This window comes from Ciconia boyciana, chromosome 10 (genome assembly GCF_034638445.1).
Source record: "Ciconia boyciana chromosome 10, ASM3463844v1, whole genome shotgun sequence".
In the NCBI taxonomy this organism is placed as follows: Eukaryota; Metazoa; Chordata; class Aves; order Ciconiiformes; family Ciconiidae; genus Ciconia; species Ciconia boyciana.
Window position 1 is genome coordinate 25,063,370 of NC_132943.1, and position 16,135 is coordinate 25,079,504.

The 16,135-nt window shown below is 43.7% G+C and overlaps 1 protein-coding gene across 7 annotated transcripts in view; it reads right to left on the minus strand.

The window, feature by feature from the left end:
- The window catches only part of GPR155 (G protein-coupled receptor 155), a 45,073-nt gene extending 34,253 nt beyond the window's left edge, over window positions 1-10,820 (minus strand). The window contains exons 1-4 of one of the 7 annotated variants that reach the window (XM_072874550.1): window positions 10,572-10,820; window positions 10,420-10,500; window positions 9,477-9,535; window positions 8,665-8,754 (exon numbers count right to left, since the gene is read on the minus strand). The gene's annotated coding sequence lies outside the window, so the exon portion shown is untranslated. Of the gene's footprint in view, window positions 1-3,081; window positions 3,651-8,664; window positions 8,755-9,476; window positions 9,536-9,891; window positions 10,322-10,419; window positions 10,501-10,571 lie in introns of those variants that run through there. The other 6 variants (XM_072874549.1, XM_072874551.1, XM_072874553.1 and 3 more) reach the window with 6 other exon arrangements.
- Between the last annotated feature and the right edge of the window lie 5,315 nt (window positions 10,821-16,135).

Here is a 16,135-nt window from a genome sequence, read left to right on the forward strand (position 1 = left end):
ATGCAAGGTGAAAAGCAGGTTTTTGGCGCAGCCCCACCTCAAATTCTTCAAGGTTGCAGCACTACATAGAGGTAAGGCTCCTGGCAATGCAACATGTTCAACCTACTCCCTGCTCTGTTGAGGTATTTTTTCAGCAATAAGATACACGTGAAGCTTTTTTAACCAAATGCAACATTTGATCTGCAGTGGAAGTGTGCTTTGGCTGTATCTATCCTTAAATTCTGCCATTCCTTCTCATCCCCCATGCCCTCCTATCCAAGGCAGTATCTTTTACCACCATGTCAATACTAATGACAAAAGTTATTTTCTGATATTTTTACTCACAAAAGCCACAGTCTACATACAGTTATATAGACTTTTACCACTGTAACATCTCCTTCCTCTCTTTCTCTCCTGAAAAGTGGTTTGAGCTATCCAGGCTTTTTGCTTGCACAGACTAAGCCTTCACAGGCAAGTCTATCAATATAGCTACACAAGCCCACACTTTTAAACCAAAATTGTGCCTAAACGAATTAAATATCTCTCTTCCCTCTGTATTAAAATTATTATTTCTCCTCATAAAATCGCTACAAAATATAGACGTGCCTTTGTCCCTGTTTTATAAATCAGGACTTAAACAAATATGCAGAAGACCGACTCTCTAGTTGTACCAGTCAGTAGCACGCGCTAAATCCTGTATCTTCCTCACTAGATCAAAACTGACACAGATATACACCCACACATCCTACAACCTAAAGTGCCACAAATATTCCTGCAGCCTTCCTTCAGGCTATCTTCACCTTGAACTTCATTACAAGGGGTCTTGTAAAGTCAGTCAGGCCCAATTTTTGGTGAACCACATGAGTTTCAAAGAAAGAAACTGCATCACAGTAAAGCTGCTACTGGCACTCCTCAGAGGGCTTTGAGTGTGAATCATCTCTTCAACTGCAGAGATGTGCACATCCCAAAACATTCACATTTAACACAGATTATCTACTGCAGAGCTGTGGGTATTTTCCAGAAATGCAAGCTCTTGCACAGCGTGCCGCTTAACGCAGTGAATACATCTCTCGGCCCCTTTTACTCTATAGGATACATGCATTTACATAACTGTTGTGAGATTATGTAATGACTACGCAGATTTAACATACAGCCTTATCACACCTGGGGCTTAACTCAAACTAGCATCTCACATGAGCAAAAATGTCTTCAATTCACAGTTCTTAATGAAATCAAAGATATTGATCTGACACAAAACCAAAAGCTTATATATTCTACACAGAAATTAATCTGTTCTTACAGTAGATGTAACAAATTAACTAGTCAAATGACACTAAATTAAGGAAATATAACACAATCCCAAAGAAAAGCACTTAGCTTTGACTCCATAGGACATATGATTTGTCGTTATCCCTTCAGGGATTGAGGATTGAGTTTTGAATCCTTGAAAACTCAGACACAGCAGCATTGTTGGGAACTGCAGGCCAATGAAGACAAAGCTTTTAGGAATAACGCTGCCTTGTCTGCTGTCGACTGTGTCAAGCATAGCTGCTTGCAGCCAGACTGTCAGCTTGCATTCATAAGGAAGGACAGTGCAGCCAGCATGAGAGGAAGCCTGGTATGAAGACCAACAACAGGCAGAGAGCAAGGAACAAGTGCAGTTTACAATTCCCTTGAAACAAACTGGAGCACTGATATTTGCATACTTCTCTAGTAGGTTGTCAATATTTGTAAAGTGTTAAAATTCACCAGACCAGAAACTCAATTGTCCAGCAGCTGTGAGTTAAAACATCAGGTTCCTCTCTGAATACCAAAATAAGAGAATTTGTCTCTTTTTCCAGCAGGAAAATGGCTTTCATCTTCTTTTTTAATGAAGGTCAAAGATGGTATGAGACAATAGAAGAGATACCTCAACGTACATCTTCTCTCTGGTCTCTCACTCTGAAGCTTTCAGCTGACAATCACTCTCAGCATAATTCTGGTGACACTGGCAAGGCTGTGCACATTGTTCATAAATTACATCCCACAACGTGACCTCATTTCTTACTTTAATGCAATGTAGAAACATCCCAAGAATGACGCATTATTTTATTCAGGAGGCTGCAAGGGGAATTGGGGCAGGAAGAGTTACCATTTATAGCAGCTCTAGCACCTCATCCTCAGCTCAGGTAAGAACGTACCATATGCACGTTCACGTAAAAGTTTGTATAGTAAGTCAAAGAGGAAGCAACTTTAGAGAGTTACAGTGATAAAAATGGGAAGAAGTTATTACTGCAGTTCCTATTTCTGCAAGCTAACCTCAATTTTTACTTTTCTCTCTACTGGGCTAAGAAAGCAGGTACAGGAGAATATTGTAACGGCAATTAACCCCAGAAGTGGGCCACCACTAGCTTGAAATCCAGACAATGTGACAAGAAATATCAGACCTCAAATGTCTCTGAGCAGTTGTTCTTCAAGATCACATTTCCTTTTTCAGTTTTTTTTCTATGCTGACATTAGAAGAAAGCACCTGGACAGGGAAGAAGCGGGGGAAGCCGCGTGCACAGGAAGCCCAGCAAAGCCAAGGCCTGCCCTGAGCACACAACAGGCTGAGCTCACAACAGCAACACTTAAAGCTACATCAAAATTTGTCAGTGCAGGTGTTCAGACAAGACCAAATGAAGCAACAGTTGCCAACAGCACAAAATACCAAGCCAGAAAAATGAATGGAAACATACCTTCCCTTAATTTTCAATTAGGCTCACCTTTGGGCTTGTCAACTGATAGAGATATACTTTTGAAGTAAATGACAAAACATTTTTCAAAATACAGATTATATTTTATTGTTGGCACCCCTTAAGAAGTGCCTCACTTACCCTACTTGCCAAATAGGGATAAAACATCCTTTGACTTACAGTGAGAAAGCCACAACAAAACAAATGCCTCTCGCCTGCCCCTTCCTTGCTCATCACTGCTCTCCTTTCCATGGTCACTCCAGCTACGAGCACACAGCATTTCACCCAGGAACACCCGAGAGAAAAAAAAACACCAGCACCATCCTGTGCGACAGCTGTCTCATTAGAAAATAAAGCTAGAAGTCGGGGGAAGGAGTGGACAGCTTACCTACTTAGCTTCTGGTAGGCGCCTCCGCACACGGATACGTATACAGGATTTGTACTCTGCCAAGGTGAGAGCCTCTCCAAGGCCGAGGCCGCCGGTACCGAGGCCCAGGAGGGGAGGGCTGGCCCGGCCCGCCCCGCCAGCGGCAGCCCGGCACTCGCAGCCGGCTCAGCACCCGGCGGGGCCGGCCCCGGGGCCTCCGCCCCGGGGGGAGCGCCGCTGCCGCGCACCGCCCCCCGCCGCTGCTCAGCCACGCCGTGCGGGCCCGCGGGCCGGCAGGGGCGCAGGGCTGCGCGGCGGACGCCGGCGGGTGGGAGGGATCAGCCGCAAGATGGCGGCGGCGCCCGGCCAGGCCCCTCAACCGCCGGGCGAAGACCTCCGCGGCGGCGGCGGGGGCCCGGGTGCGGCCTGTCCGCGCCGTGTCCTTTACCCCGAGGGCACCTCCCGCTCTCGGGAGCCGCCTTCCCTGGCGGGAGCGGAACAAGCCCCCGCCGCCTCCGGCTTCCGCCCAGGGCAGACGGAGCTCCCGCTGCCCTCAGGCGGGCCCAGGCCCGGCCCCGCGGCGAGGCAGCGCCTCGCCGCGGGGGTAAGAAGGCTCGGGGCAGAGCCTCCGCTCACAGATGTGAGGCAAAACACAGCCCCCGCCTTCAGCAGAGGCCAGTGCGGGGCTCACCGGCATTTATCTGCCCGAGCCAGGGCTGCCGCCCTCAGCTTGCCATGGGGCGATAGCAGGGCTGGCTCCCGGTGTGAGGGCAGCCCCGACCCCAGAACGTTCTACACTTGTTTCAACTTTTTTAGCAGTTAGAGAGCTTAGAAACAAAAACAGAAATAAAACTCCATGTTTTCCACATGGCATCAGTTCCTCCAGGCTGGTCAGACAGTGAATGATTTCCCCAGGAAAGACTAAAAGCTGGTAATAGCCAAAGATTTTCGTGCTGAAAAAGAGGATCCAGCTTTCTCATGGCTTCCCGTTTTTAATGCAATTGAGGACACAGCGGTTTGAGCTGCCCATTTTCTAGGAAGTAAGCTGGATACTGCTGCCACAAAGAGAACAAGTGTGAAATTCTGTCTAGTGTATACTTTCTTCCATAGTTTATTTGACCCAAACCAGCTTGTCTTACTTGTGAAGTGGGGGAGACCTATGGCAATAGGAGTCCTAACTGGAGTACATGGGCTTTCCTGGCAGATGTGATGCCATCCAGAGGCTGCGTGCTCAGAAGTTTCCCCCTCCAAACTGGGAACTCCAAGCAAAAAAAGAACCATTCTTCTTCCCCTTTCATGTAACATCCAGAGGAGACCAAAACAGAAGGGAAGGGAGAACCATCTCAACCAAAAAAAGATGTATGTGATTGACAATTTATAAAGCACTGTCTCAGATATGATCTAATAAATTCAGTCATAGTTGTTTCAGTTTACAAGGTCTACTGTCAAAAAAATGCACAGGAACCTTACCAGAAACAAATCAGATACTACTGATATCGCTGCTCTTAATATGTAGTAACAACAAAAATAACACTCAAGGGAATTAAATGGGAGGCCAGGAAAGGGTTAAGAAAATCCAATAAAGAATGCAGACAGGAATAGAAACTTGTGAGGATAAAAATGACTGTTGGAAACTTTTAGAAGCTACTATATTGTTGACACTGTACGTCTGATTTCATTTTAATTTAAAGGTACTGATGCTTAATGAGTTAACTTTTGTGTTGCTGTATTAAAAATGTATACACTTAATACAGACCCCAACTGACATTTAGCAGCGGTGCTGAGGCAGAAGTCAGGGCCTCCTCTCTGCCTCTCATTCCTGTCCCCATCCTGTCTCTACGTCGGGCCAACACAGCCCAACTGAAAGATCGGTGAGGGCTTGTACCAAAGCCATGCCAACAAATACATGTTTATTGCTGGAAGGTGGTACAGCCTGTTAGGTAACACTCACCTGCTGTAACATTAGGGTTAGACTTTTTTTGGTGCAAACACTAATGAAGAAGACTCTTTTGTTAATTTATTCAATGTTAAAGTTTCTCTGTTTGGCACCTGACAAAATTGATTTGGATTAGTTTTCGGAAATACAGTATAACAGGATCTTTCAGATTTTTTGGCTTTCTGCCTTGCACTCTTCCCTATAGAAATGACATGCCTTAGAGTGACATGAGCCACTCTGGAGAGTAGCAAGGGAGGCATACCAGACTGTACTAAGAAATCTTGGTAAGAATTTATGCCTTCCCTTCTCTTGAACTCATTTCCTCCTCTTAAAAAGATCACTAGTGATTCAGCATTTAATAAAGTATTTTAAAATACGATCATCCTTCAGTGCATTATTTTACAAGAGCATACATTTGGCTGGATAGGCTGCTCATTGATTACTATTGATATCCACCAACCAACAGCATGACTTTCCAGGGGATGAGCAGTGACGGAGAGAAAGCTGTATTTCCATCTCAGCTCTAGCATGTACACACTCCTAGATCAGGAAAGTGCACTTGACCTGGGTCTTGTGTTTTCTTTTGGGGAACATTGAGGAGCATGAAATTGTAGTACCAAAGGCACATGATGAGATAAAAAAATAGAAAAAATACAATAAAATTCTATTTAGAATTTAGATCATTTAAAGAAAGTTGTGTGAATTATAGCTGCTGTCCAAGAAAAAAATAAGGGAAAACGATATGCAAGGAAATAAATAATTAGGACTTAATATAGCGTATTTCCTCTTGACGATTTTAATTTTTTTAAACATATTATAAGCAGCTTAGCAACTATCTGTCATTGACATGCAGCCGTTTCTGAGATGAGCAGAGAAGAGCACCAGGAATTGACCCCATACCCTGTTAAGAAACATGAAATCTTTATTAACCAGACTACCACCAGAACAGTACCATGAGTAACTAAAACAGTGGATTACAGGACCAGTTCTCCACTTGGTTGGGAACTGTTAGGAACACAGTTTGTTACCATGTTTTGACCTGGATAATTAGCAATGGTAACTTAATGTTGAAGTCAAGAATTCTTTCAAATGCAGTACTGAATACACTGGATACTCCTGCATATTCCCAAAGACTGTACAAAGTCCTGCTTCCCAGAACAGCAAAGGACAATATCTTCTCACTGTTTGACACCTCCCCCTGACTCACCCAATGCTTAATCAAAGCTCTGTAGACTTTTTCTTTGAGCCACATGTTCTTCTCTGGCCTTGAATGTACCTTTGTTTTGGGTGGAGCCTCTTTGTGTTCCAGCACCCTGGGTTTATAATAGAATTTACTTTCCTTTTAAGATGTTTGTAAACTAAGGGTGACAGTCATGGACACCAGTTCTCATGGAGTTTCACCCAACCCATAGAAATATCAAATCCCCCCCGCATTAATAAAAAACCCTAACATTTGGACTAGCAATGACCGTAACTATAATAGTGTGACTAATGTATGGGAGAGGCGAGATTTTTGTCTACAGACTACTGAGAGGACAGATTTATACACTCCATCAGCTCTTGATCACAGCTATCCTCCACAACTGGCAACTCAACTTCGACAGTTTAACTGTAGATCACAGAAAACACCGTTACTGGCATTGCAAAGCCAAACTTTCCAATAGCTACTAAATAAACATAAAACTGAAAGTTGTCCCCAAAATCTTAATTTGATCCTCTTGAGCATTCCCATACCACTCACTACATAATAATGAACTGCTTTTGCCCTTGATTTTTGTTCTGTTTTCACTCAAATCAGATGTTTCCATCCATTTATATCCCACCAAAGTTGTCAACCAAGTGTATGGGAGAGACAGTTCCTGCTTTTTGATCTGGGCAACAGCTCAACCAGTGAAAAGCAACTGGAGCAACCATTACATGAGTTGTCCTGCTGACCCGTGGCTTTCGTCATACTCATTTACCTACGACAATTAACATGTACACAGGCTGGCCCCACACAGGAGCTGCAAGAGGCTTAACCCTCTCAATGAGAGCAGACTTCAGGTAATTTAGCTTTTAAGATCTAGCAGTGACCACGTGCAAACATATTTTTCAAAGGCATACCACTGAGCCAATTTGGACAGATTTTCAGGGGATCAAAAATGTATCTTTGTACTTGATGTGAAGGGCACTTTACTGGTAAACTGCAAGTGCTTGTTGCAAAGCCTGAAAGCTGGAGTATTCTGAAGAAAAGCCCTCAAGAATTTACTGTAAGCAAGTACATTTCTCCAGTTTGTTTCTGAAAATACTAGAAGTAACAGTGTTTTTTTTTTTCTAGAAAGAGTCAGAGAGCTAGCATGGAAGTTGTAGCCAACTTGTTAGGGTATGGTGATAACTGAAAGACAGCACTGCCTTGCAATAGGAAGTGTTAGGTGAGCTTCAAAGCAGCACTATCAATTGAAAATGTAGCACCAACATCTCTCCAAATAACCTCTCTGTAGGATGTTACAAAAAAGTGACTTTTCCAAGAATAGACAGAAATAAGAATGCAGAGCATGAGCAGACAGCAAGAATGTTGGCAAATGCATCAGCATGAAATCTGTCCGAAAATCTACAGGTAAAATCTCAGTGCAATTTCCAGAAAGCTGTGCACCTAGTTTTCAACAGCCTGGAAAAATTTAAATATCTTACTAACACAATAATTACAACAATGGGTGGAGAGACTAGTGCTTCTTAAGTAATATCCTTATATTCAATTACAGGAAAAATACTTACTCAATGCTCCTTGGTTATTGACAATGAGCCAAATTTTATAAGAAAATGGGAGTTATGCCTACAGACAACATGGCCTTGTAACTAGTACTGGAAGAAGTACTGTTCTCATACTGCTCATTGCGTACCAGGTAAATGGATGATACAACGCACAAGGCAGGGACCTGTGCTCAACCTCTGTTAAATTTTCTTAGCTGACTCCATCTGAAAATGCATGTCTAACTTTGGTTATCTAAAAATGTACTTCAGGATTCGGAAAGGTAGTTGTTTTCTGATGTCTGTTCTCTTGCAGTTGTGCGTAGGATGTTCAGGAAGAACTTGAAGTGCTTATCTCTATCTAGATGTTTCTGATCACTTACACTGACTCACATGGTTACTGGAAAATAAACTATAGCTTACAATATACCTATGTTTGATGAGGCAGTTAAGCAACAAGGGAAACCTGAGGAAAATTAATCTGTAGACAGGCAACAGACCCCTGGATTTCTTCTCTGGAGGGGGGTGTCAAAGGGAGGGTGCTTAACAGTCCCATGAAAGAATTTCCCAAACTTTTGAGTCTTAAGCACCATGAAGAATCCAGCATCTGTGTCCCTGAGAGCAGTCTAACCCAGAGGCCAGGAGAATGCCTAGCCCAGATGCTGTTACCCATAAGCTTGAAGCTTGTTAACACAGAAACGATGAGGGATGCACTGGATGTTTACATTCACTTCGATTACCTTGGAACACTTTTGTAAAACATGTTCTTTCTCAGCAAAGCTATTTATCTGCTCATCTACATTTTCACAGTAGTACCCCTCATTATCTACGTTGGTTACGAGAACTTAATTGGTATTTTTGGTATAGTATCTTTTGTAAGACAATGTATACGTTCAAGCTGGTTTTGCAAAGTCGATGTTTACTGTACCGCACTCACTCACTTCCACTTCATTCTGCGGCTGAGACAAGGGCATGTGTTACTGCTATGTCACAGAGCTGTAGGTGCAATTGTAGTCTTCAAAATATTGTATCTGCCAAAAGAAAATGTATGAAGCTAATACAGTCAGCTTGCAGAAAGTCAAACTAAAACTTCAGCAATAATTATATATGTTCATGTCTGTTGAAATGGACCGCTCTTGTAAGCAAGAGCGGTAAACATCGTGCATGGTGAAATTCACCTCTCTAAAGCAAAAAGTAAAGAAAAAAAGTTCAAATTAGATTGCACTGAATACATAAAGTTCAGAATAGCCCCATATGATTTCAATACTGTTAGATTTTTTTTCTGAAACTGCTTTCAGTGGAGACAAAGCAATGTTGCAGAGACCTCCTAAATGTATAAATTCCATCATTGGTGCTAGGGTATCAACCTGTTACTTGGCTCAGCAAGAAGGCAAGTTTGCCGAAGTCAGATGCAAGTACTCAAAGATGAGTTAAGAAGTTAACCAGTCTGACTGGGGGGGGAAAGAAAAAAAAAGTATGCAAAAGTCACGCAAAGAAATTGCTATTTTAACATAGCGGTTTCAAATGCTTTATCTGGAAAATGATTATCAAGTCTTGTCCATTTGCCTCCTATTATGGTTCAAGCTGTATCTACTGTATGTAGACACTTACAATATTTTTTTTACATTTTCACATACCCACATGACTAACAGCATGTGGTGAAATTATTAAGAACAGGACATAAGAATTACAGCTCTTTCTTGACCTAAGAAAGCCCATTCATTCATTTTGATATAGACAGCTTGTTACTTACATGTTCTCAGTACTCTTACTGCTTAGTCACTGTAAGACTCCTCAAATTCAGCCTGATTCCTCCAAAACAAAAAAATGGAAGAGTTGTCAGCATTGCACACAAGTTAGTAAATGCTGCTTTGTTCAGGAAAACCGTGTTAAAGCAAGCTGCACTGATTAAATAAGCTGTTTCTGATGTGTCATCTGCTGCACCTGTTGCTTATTCAGCAAGCAATTGATTCGGAAAGAAACCCAAAGCCCCCAAACAAACAAACAAACAAACAGACCACAAACCCGATTTTGGCATCACAAATTAAAAGCTTTGGAAACATTTTCGGAATATGACCCAAATCTCTGTAAACTCTCTCTACTGACTAAGTTTCCATTTGTGATCACATCATATATCACCATTTTTCAAGCCACTATTTATTACTTACATGAACACAGTTTAAATGTTCTCCAACTAATGTATTGATTGCAGTGTATTGTCTCCTTTGGCAGAAATCCAGTAGCTTTTTGTTCATTTATTTCTTCTTCATTTTACCACTGCTATAGCATTCGATCCCTTCTGTTACTTTGTCATAGGAGAGTATTAACATGCCCTCTTCTTCCTGCGTTCTTCTGCATAAAGCTACTGTACCTATACTTTTTTCGTACTCCTTCCTCTGTAACCTACAGATTCTTCCCTGACATTGTTTCTTCCTCATACCTTTTCCTGATTACGTTCAGCAATCTGGCATTTCATTTAAATTCATGGCCAATACGGTAATCTCATACGGATTGCCAGACTGGTTGTGTTTTCTATTTCTTTGACTCACAATACAAAGGAATTTCTTGCTTCTGTTAAAGACTTGAGTAAATATTGGTTTTAAGACTGCAATATTCTCAGAGGGGCTTTCTTACAACTACCTGTTACTTCCACTTGTCATTTTCAATTCAAGAAGGTATTTTGTTTTAATTCTTACCTTCTTCTCCAGCTGCAGTTAAACTTTATTTGTTAAAGACTTTATTTGTTTAGGTCTAATAGCACGCTGCTTTCGGTTGAACTGAAAGGGAGGAGAGTCAGACGTGTTATTCTGTTGCATCATTTCTACGCCAATACTGGAATTTTACTTGCCTAAGAGTTGGGCAACTGCGTGGCGGCTCGGGCCGTACACGTCTGGAGCGAACACGCTGCTGTACCGCCAGCGAACCCGGGCGCAGGGCTCCCAGAACGATGAACTGCACGCCGCCCCGTCGCCCTGTGCTCACTGTGCTCACAGCCAAAACCACACAGTCAAAATTGCTGGCAGCGAAGCACCGGGACCAGAGCTCCCGCACGCCTGATCAGACGAGCAATGAAACAGCGCCGGACCACTTCCGAGTCACGGGAGCCCCAGGCTTCGGCGTTGACGCCGACGGGCAGCGCAAAATGGCGCACGGCGGCCCACAGCGCCACCTAGCGGCCGCGCGGCACCCGCCGCCCCAGCGAGGGGGCGGCCGCCGCCGCGGGGGCCTCTGCGGCTGCCGGGGGAGGCCGGGGCTGCGAGCCAGGAGGGAGCGGGGCGAGGGGGAAAGGCAAGGCGGGCAGCTCACGGGGCGGCCCTTCGGGCTGCCGAGCGGCCGGCGGGGCGAGCAAAGGTGCTTTGGAAACGAGCTGCTGCGACTGCGCCAGCGCCCGCAGCCCTGCGCCCGCAGCCCTGCGCCCGCAGCCGCTGCTTGGCCAGCTGCAGCCGGCGAGCGCTGGCCCGGCGCCGGGGCCGGGCGCGTTGCCCCTGCTCGCTTCAGCGGGGCTTGGCGGACTATGCCATCGGGCTCAAAATTGGCAGCTGCTGTGGAAACGAGAGCCCTCCATAAAAATAAATCATTCCCCATATGAAAATAGGGGGGCTAGTTAATAAAAGCTAGTTAAAATAATAAAACAAGAGAGCTCTAGAAATAAGCATTTAAAATACAATTCCCTGGTGATGATTGCAGGGAATGTTCTTGCTGTTAACTGACTGTCTAAACGTGCGCTGCCATAACATATCGAGCCTCTGAGTGCTTAGAACGCAAAGTTTAGATAACTTACAGGACACAAAGCTTCTCTTGCATCGGGGCGGAGTACTTCTCCGCACAAAGAGACATTCCAAGGCTGGAGGTGCATCATACCTATTCCCATCCACTTAATTAAAAGCAAACACGAACATACCAGGTTTCTCACCTTATGATGCATGCTTGTACTTGGACTTATATTAGAAATGTCTGCAGCTAAAAAATGGATTTACAATTCCCCCTCCAACCCCCTCACTACACAAGTGGCCAGTATGCGTATGAGAGGGAGGAATGAAGGTCCTGGCATGGAGGGTATGTGGTGATTCTCTTAAACCACACAGCAGGATTTTTGTTTTTAAATCAGCAATAATATGGAGCAAACACACCAACCCCACAGTTGATAGGCATTTGGATGAAGGCGCAGCAGCAGTCCAGCAGCGCGGTTGAGGAGAATAAACCGTATATTTAGAGGAAACAAACTGGATAGCTGTATGTTTTCAAACAAAGGTCCTAGAGTTTCATAAATAACCCAAGCTACTGGCCAAATAGCAGAAGTGAAAGTTTCTATTTTAAATAGGGACACAAAAAAAAAAGTCAACAGAAGGATTTGAGCAGTCTGCAGCAAGGGCTGGCGGTTGGGCAGGGCAGAAAGTATTAACGGGCTCTGCGGGCTCTGAATGGACAGTATTTACGAGGTACGCTAGTTCCAGTATCAACATACATATGATGGAGGCTGGGTTTTAAGCCTAGACTTTCACCCGTAGCCTTTACCTTGCTCTCTTCACAAGCGCTCTGAGTGCTTCAGCCGCCTTTCGCTCTCACGGCTTGGGAGTGCTCGGCCTTCAGCCGCATGTGCTTCCCTGTGCCCTCTGCTGCTCAACAGGGCACTCGAGGGCTCACCGGTAACTCTGAATTTACTAAAACTTCTGCTAGAACAGAGGACAGGGAAGACTCATTTTCATGTGCTTCCTTCAAGTCAGGTAGGATGTGAGATAAAGAACTACCTAAACACCCATCTTTGCGTGAACACAAAAGCATTTTCAGAAGGGAATTGCTTATGCGCCTTATCGGGTACGGTGTTCACACAAGCTTGGAGCCAAACAATTGTGCACACAGGTAAATGTAAAACGTAGCCAAAGCGGTCCCCTTTGGGAAGGGAATGGTTTTGTACAGGGAGTTGCAGAGTGATAAAGCCCTGCCCCGGCTGCAGGGAGGGCTCAGCGGTTCCTGTTTGGGCGAGAGGAAGGATGAGCAGCAACCAACAGCCCCTCCGTCCTCAGCCCCTCTGCCTGCCTTTGCCCTAGAGGTGCTTAGGCAGAAATGCCTGCTGTATTCCAGCAAAAAATTAAATAACAAGAACAGTCCCATATTCAGAATGAGAAAGGTATTTGTAGGCTAAACCCTAGCGTTCTTGAAGAAGTAACTTTTATTTGAGAAAGAAAAAAAGAATGGTAAAAACAGAGAGGAAAAATTATGAAAATTAACAAGTGCCCTATTGTAGTGGAGTAGAAAGTTTGACTATCATATGGACAGCATTCATGATAGATTTCTATTTTACATTTTGAATGTAGCTTCTGCTGTATCTTAAGCCATAAATAAGTGTTTTAAGATTGAAGTAGTGATTATCTGAACTGATGTTTTTGTTCAGTAGACAGATTGATGTTGGACACAGGTAGCATTGGCAGCAGCCACCCAATTTATTCTCTGTGTTTTAATCAAAGTATTTTTGTGTCAGTCATCCTTTTCTCAGGATTATTTCTGTACCTGGACTGCTGTTGAAATTTTTAGATAGGTTAAGAGCCTGACTGCCAATGCAGGAAATAACAAAAGTGCAGGCTCATAACTGTTTCAAATGATTGTGTCCTAATTCTGTTGAAATGACGATCCTTGGGTATAAAAATTTTAACATATAAATATGTTTCCATTACCTATGAAAGAACAGAATAAACCAGTAGCTTTTTTTTTTAATTTAACAGTTGAAAAATCCACTACAGAAGGAATCCATTATGCAGTGTCTCCCAGAGAGTTTTGACCACTGAAACTGAAAGTTTAACACAACTGAGACGTCGTCTTTTCCATCAAGCTGCCACCTTACAGCCTTTGGGGGCTGTAAGATAAACCAGCAGTTTTGCCTCATTTTGGGGAGTGATAGCAGGGCTGCTTACCATGGGTCTGCTACACAATAAGAGTGCACTTACATTGCTAGGATGCAAATGACTGGACTAACGAAGCTTATATTGGGAGATTTCCTAGGCACAAGAAAGGCAATGGGAGGGAGTCATCAGATGAGCATCTTCTGAGACTTATGGCAGCATTAATTCTTAGAGGAATGCTTTCAGGAGTTACAGAAAAGACAAGTTATTATTGATGAAGTCGAGTGCCTCATCCTACAATGTGAAACAATCATTCTGCTCATGTGAAACAATCATTCTGCTCAGAGGTGTCTTTATAAGACCTGTACATTAGTCAGTGGATGTAATCCCTGTGTTCAGAGGCTTTTACTAGCTCACATCAGAAACAGAAATTATCCGAATTGCTTTTTATTCCCAGGGCTGCTGCAATATCTACAGTGTGGAGACAAAGTGCCATCCTGTTTACTTTTACGCTTCACCAAAGTTTTTGATTAGCAGTCTGTATTTGTGTAAACACATGTAGACCAAGCAGCACAGATACCCCAAAGGCATAACAACCAGCAGAAAAGGCTACTGAGGCCCTCATGTGCTCTGCAAAATTTTTATTGTGATATAATTGAAAGGGGGAGTGGAGCCCAGGCACAGCTCTGTTTGTAGATAGAAGTTAATGTGTATGGGGAGAAACATTTTTGCTTGTGAAAAAAAAAATATTTTAAAGTTGGCATGCCACTGTATGCACCAGACCCTCACAGCCTGGAAGAGTAAGTATGAACTTTTTAGGAGGATTACAGAGAGTCCTATTCAACAAGTGAAAAGGATGAGCTCTTTTAAAAGTGTAAACCACACAGTTTCATTATGTATAAAATAAAAGGTGTAGGACCTCTAAGAGCGTAACAGAAAATTAAACTTGGAATCAAGCTTAAATCATGTTACATATTTGGGTAATTCTCAGAGAACCATAAGATAGTAGAAACAGCTGTTAAGAATTGCTCATTATAACTTGCTGTTAGCCAGAGAAAAACAAATCCTGAAGGCTCTTGATCTATTTCTTTAGTTAACCTAAATAATACATTAAATGTTGTACAGAGATGTACGGGCCAATATTTAGCCCCCAAATCGATAATTGGCTAGGACCAGTTTGCTTTTTTCAATGAGAAATAGAGTCAGACTAGGTGAGAGGGCAGAAGGGAGCAGCCTGTGCGTACAAGGCAGGAAGGTCATTGGAAATTGTTGAACCATGATCAAAGGAGTTGGATATTTTTGTGTGTGCTGCGTGCAACACGTGAGCCTTCCTGCACTGCAGGGAGCAGTCAGAACTGCTTTACAGGGTAGTCTGTGGGTCTATTTTAAAGCAACAGCATTTTTTGAGTTAATGGAGGCAGGACTATGTTGTGGTTATGACTAGGTCACAGCATGCTCAGTTCAGTTCCCTCTTCCTGAAGTCAAGCAAGTAATTTAATTTCTTGAAAACCAGAAAGAACCATGTTTCCTTTGGTAAAACACGAGATAGACAGTCCTACTAGCTGATCATTAGACTCATACTCCGAGTTCTCGTTCAAGGGTACTGCCGCTAAGATCTGCAAGCAAAGGTCTCTCAGTGGGCTGAGCCACCTCCTTCACAGCTCACAAACTCCCAGCCTCCGCCCTCTGTCATGGCTCTTCTGTATATACAGCCCAGGCACCGGGACCGGTGCGCTTCTAGGCTACATCTGAGCCATGACTGCCTGTGGCCTTTTAAGAAAGTAGAGGTCTCTGTCCCAGTCAGCCTGTAAAATGAAAGTATCAACAAGCAGTCCCCACAGATGTCCAAGGACCCACCATCTGTGTAGGAGTAAACCTGCTGCTTAAGTCTTTGCAAGATAGGTGAGTTACAGTGTAGAGCTTTTTAGCTCGGGGTTTCAAATGACCTTTGTAATTTCTGAGGAGAAGCTGGAAGTGCAGCCTGAATTTGAGCCTCCTTTGGACTTTAGTCAAAGGGCCTTTCTGTGATGAACCTGGTCCAAATTATCTGAAAAGGTTAACATCCAAGATCGAGAACAAAGCTCCAAAGTCAAAAGGAGGGTTTCATTTGTTTGATATTCTCTGGCAGCCTTCTGCCTAGTGAGTGGAGATAAGAGGAACAAAAATCTGTGCTTAACTAGAGTGATTGTCCGTGTCACCTCTCCATGGCAAGTGCCTAGCTTGCCTTGCCAAGAGCCAATACCCGTAGCTCACACAACAGCCATCTACAAGCACGGGCCACTGACCACAGATTTTCAATCATTCTTTATCCTAAACTCAACTCATTATTTCTCCTTATCTGCAGGTGTCTGATCTTCACCGTATGGAGGCCCACAGTCCTCTGGGCATTACCGCCCTGCTGCTGCGCAATGGCAGGCAGGCGGGGAGGAGAACAACCCGCCCCAGCTCCCGCCAGGCTCGCTGTTACGCTCCTGCTAAAGCCGACGTGTGTTTCTGTCAAGGAAGCAACCGTGGTTGTTCTCAATGTAACAGCCTGCACCACCAATTAAATAAAAGTAAAATTTATTTGGCATAG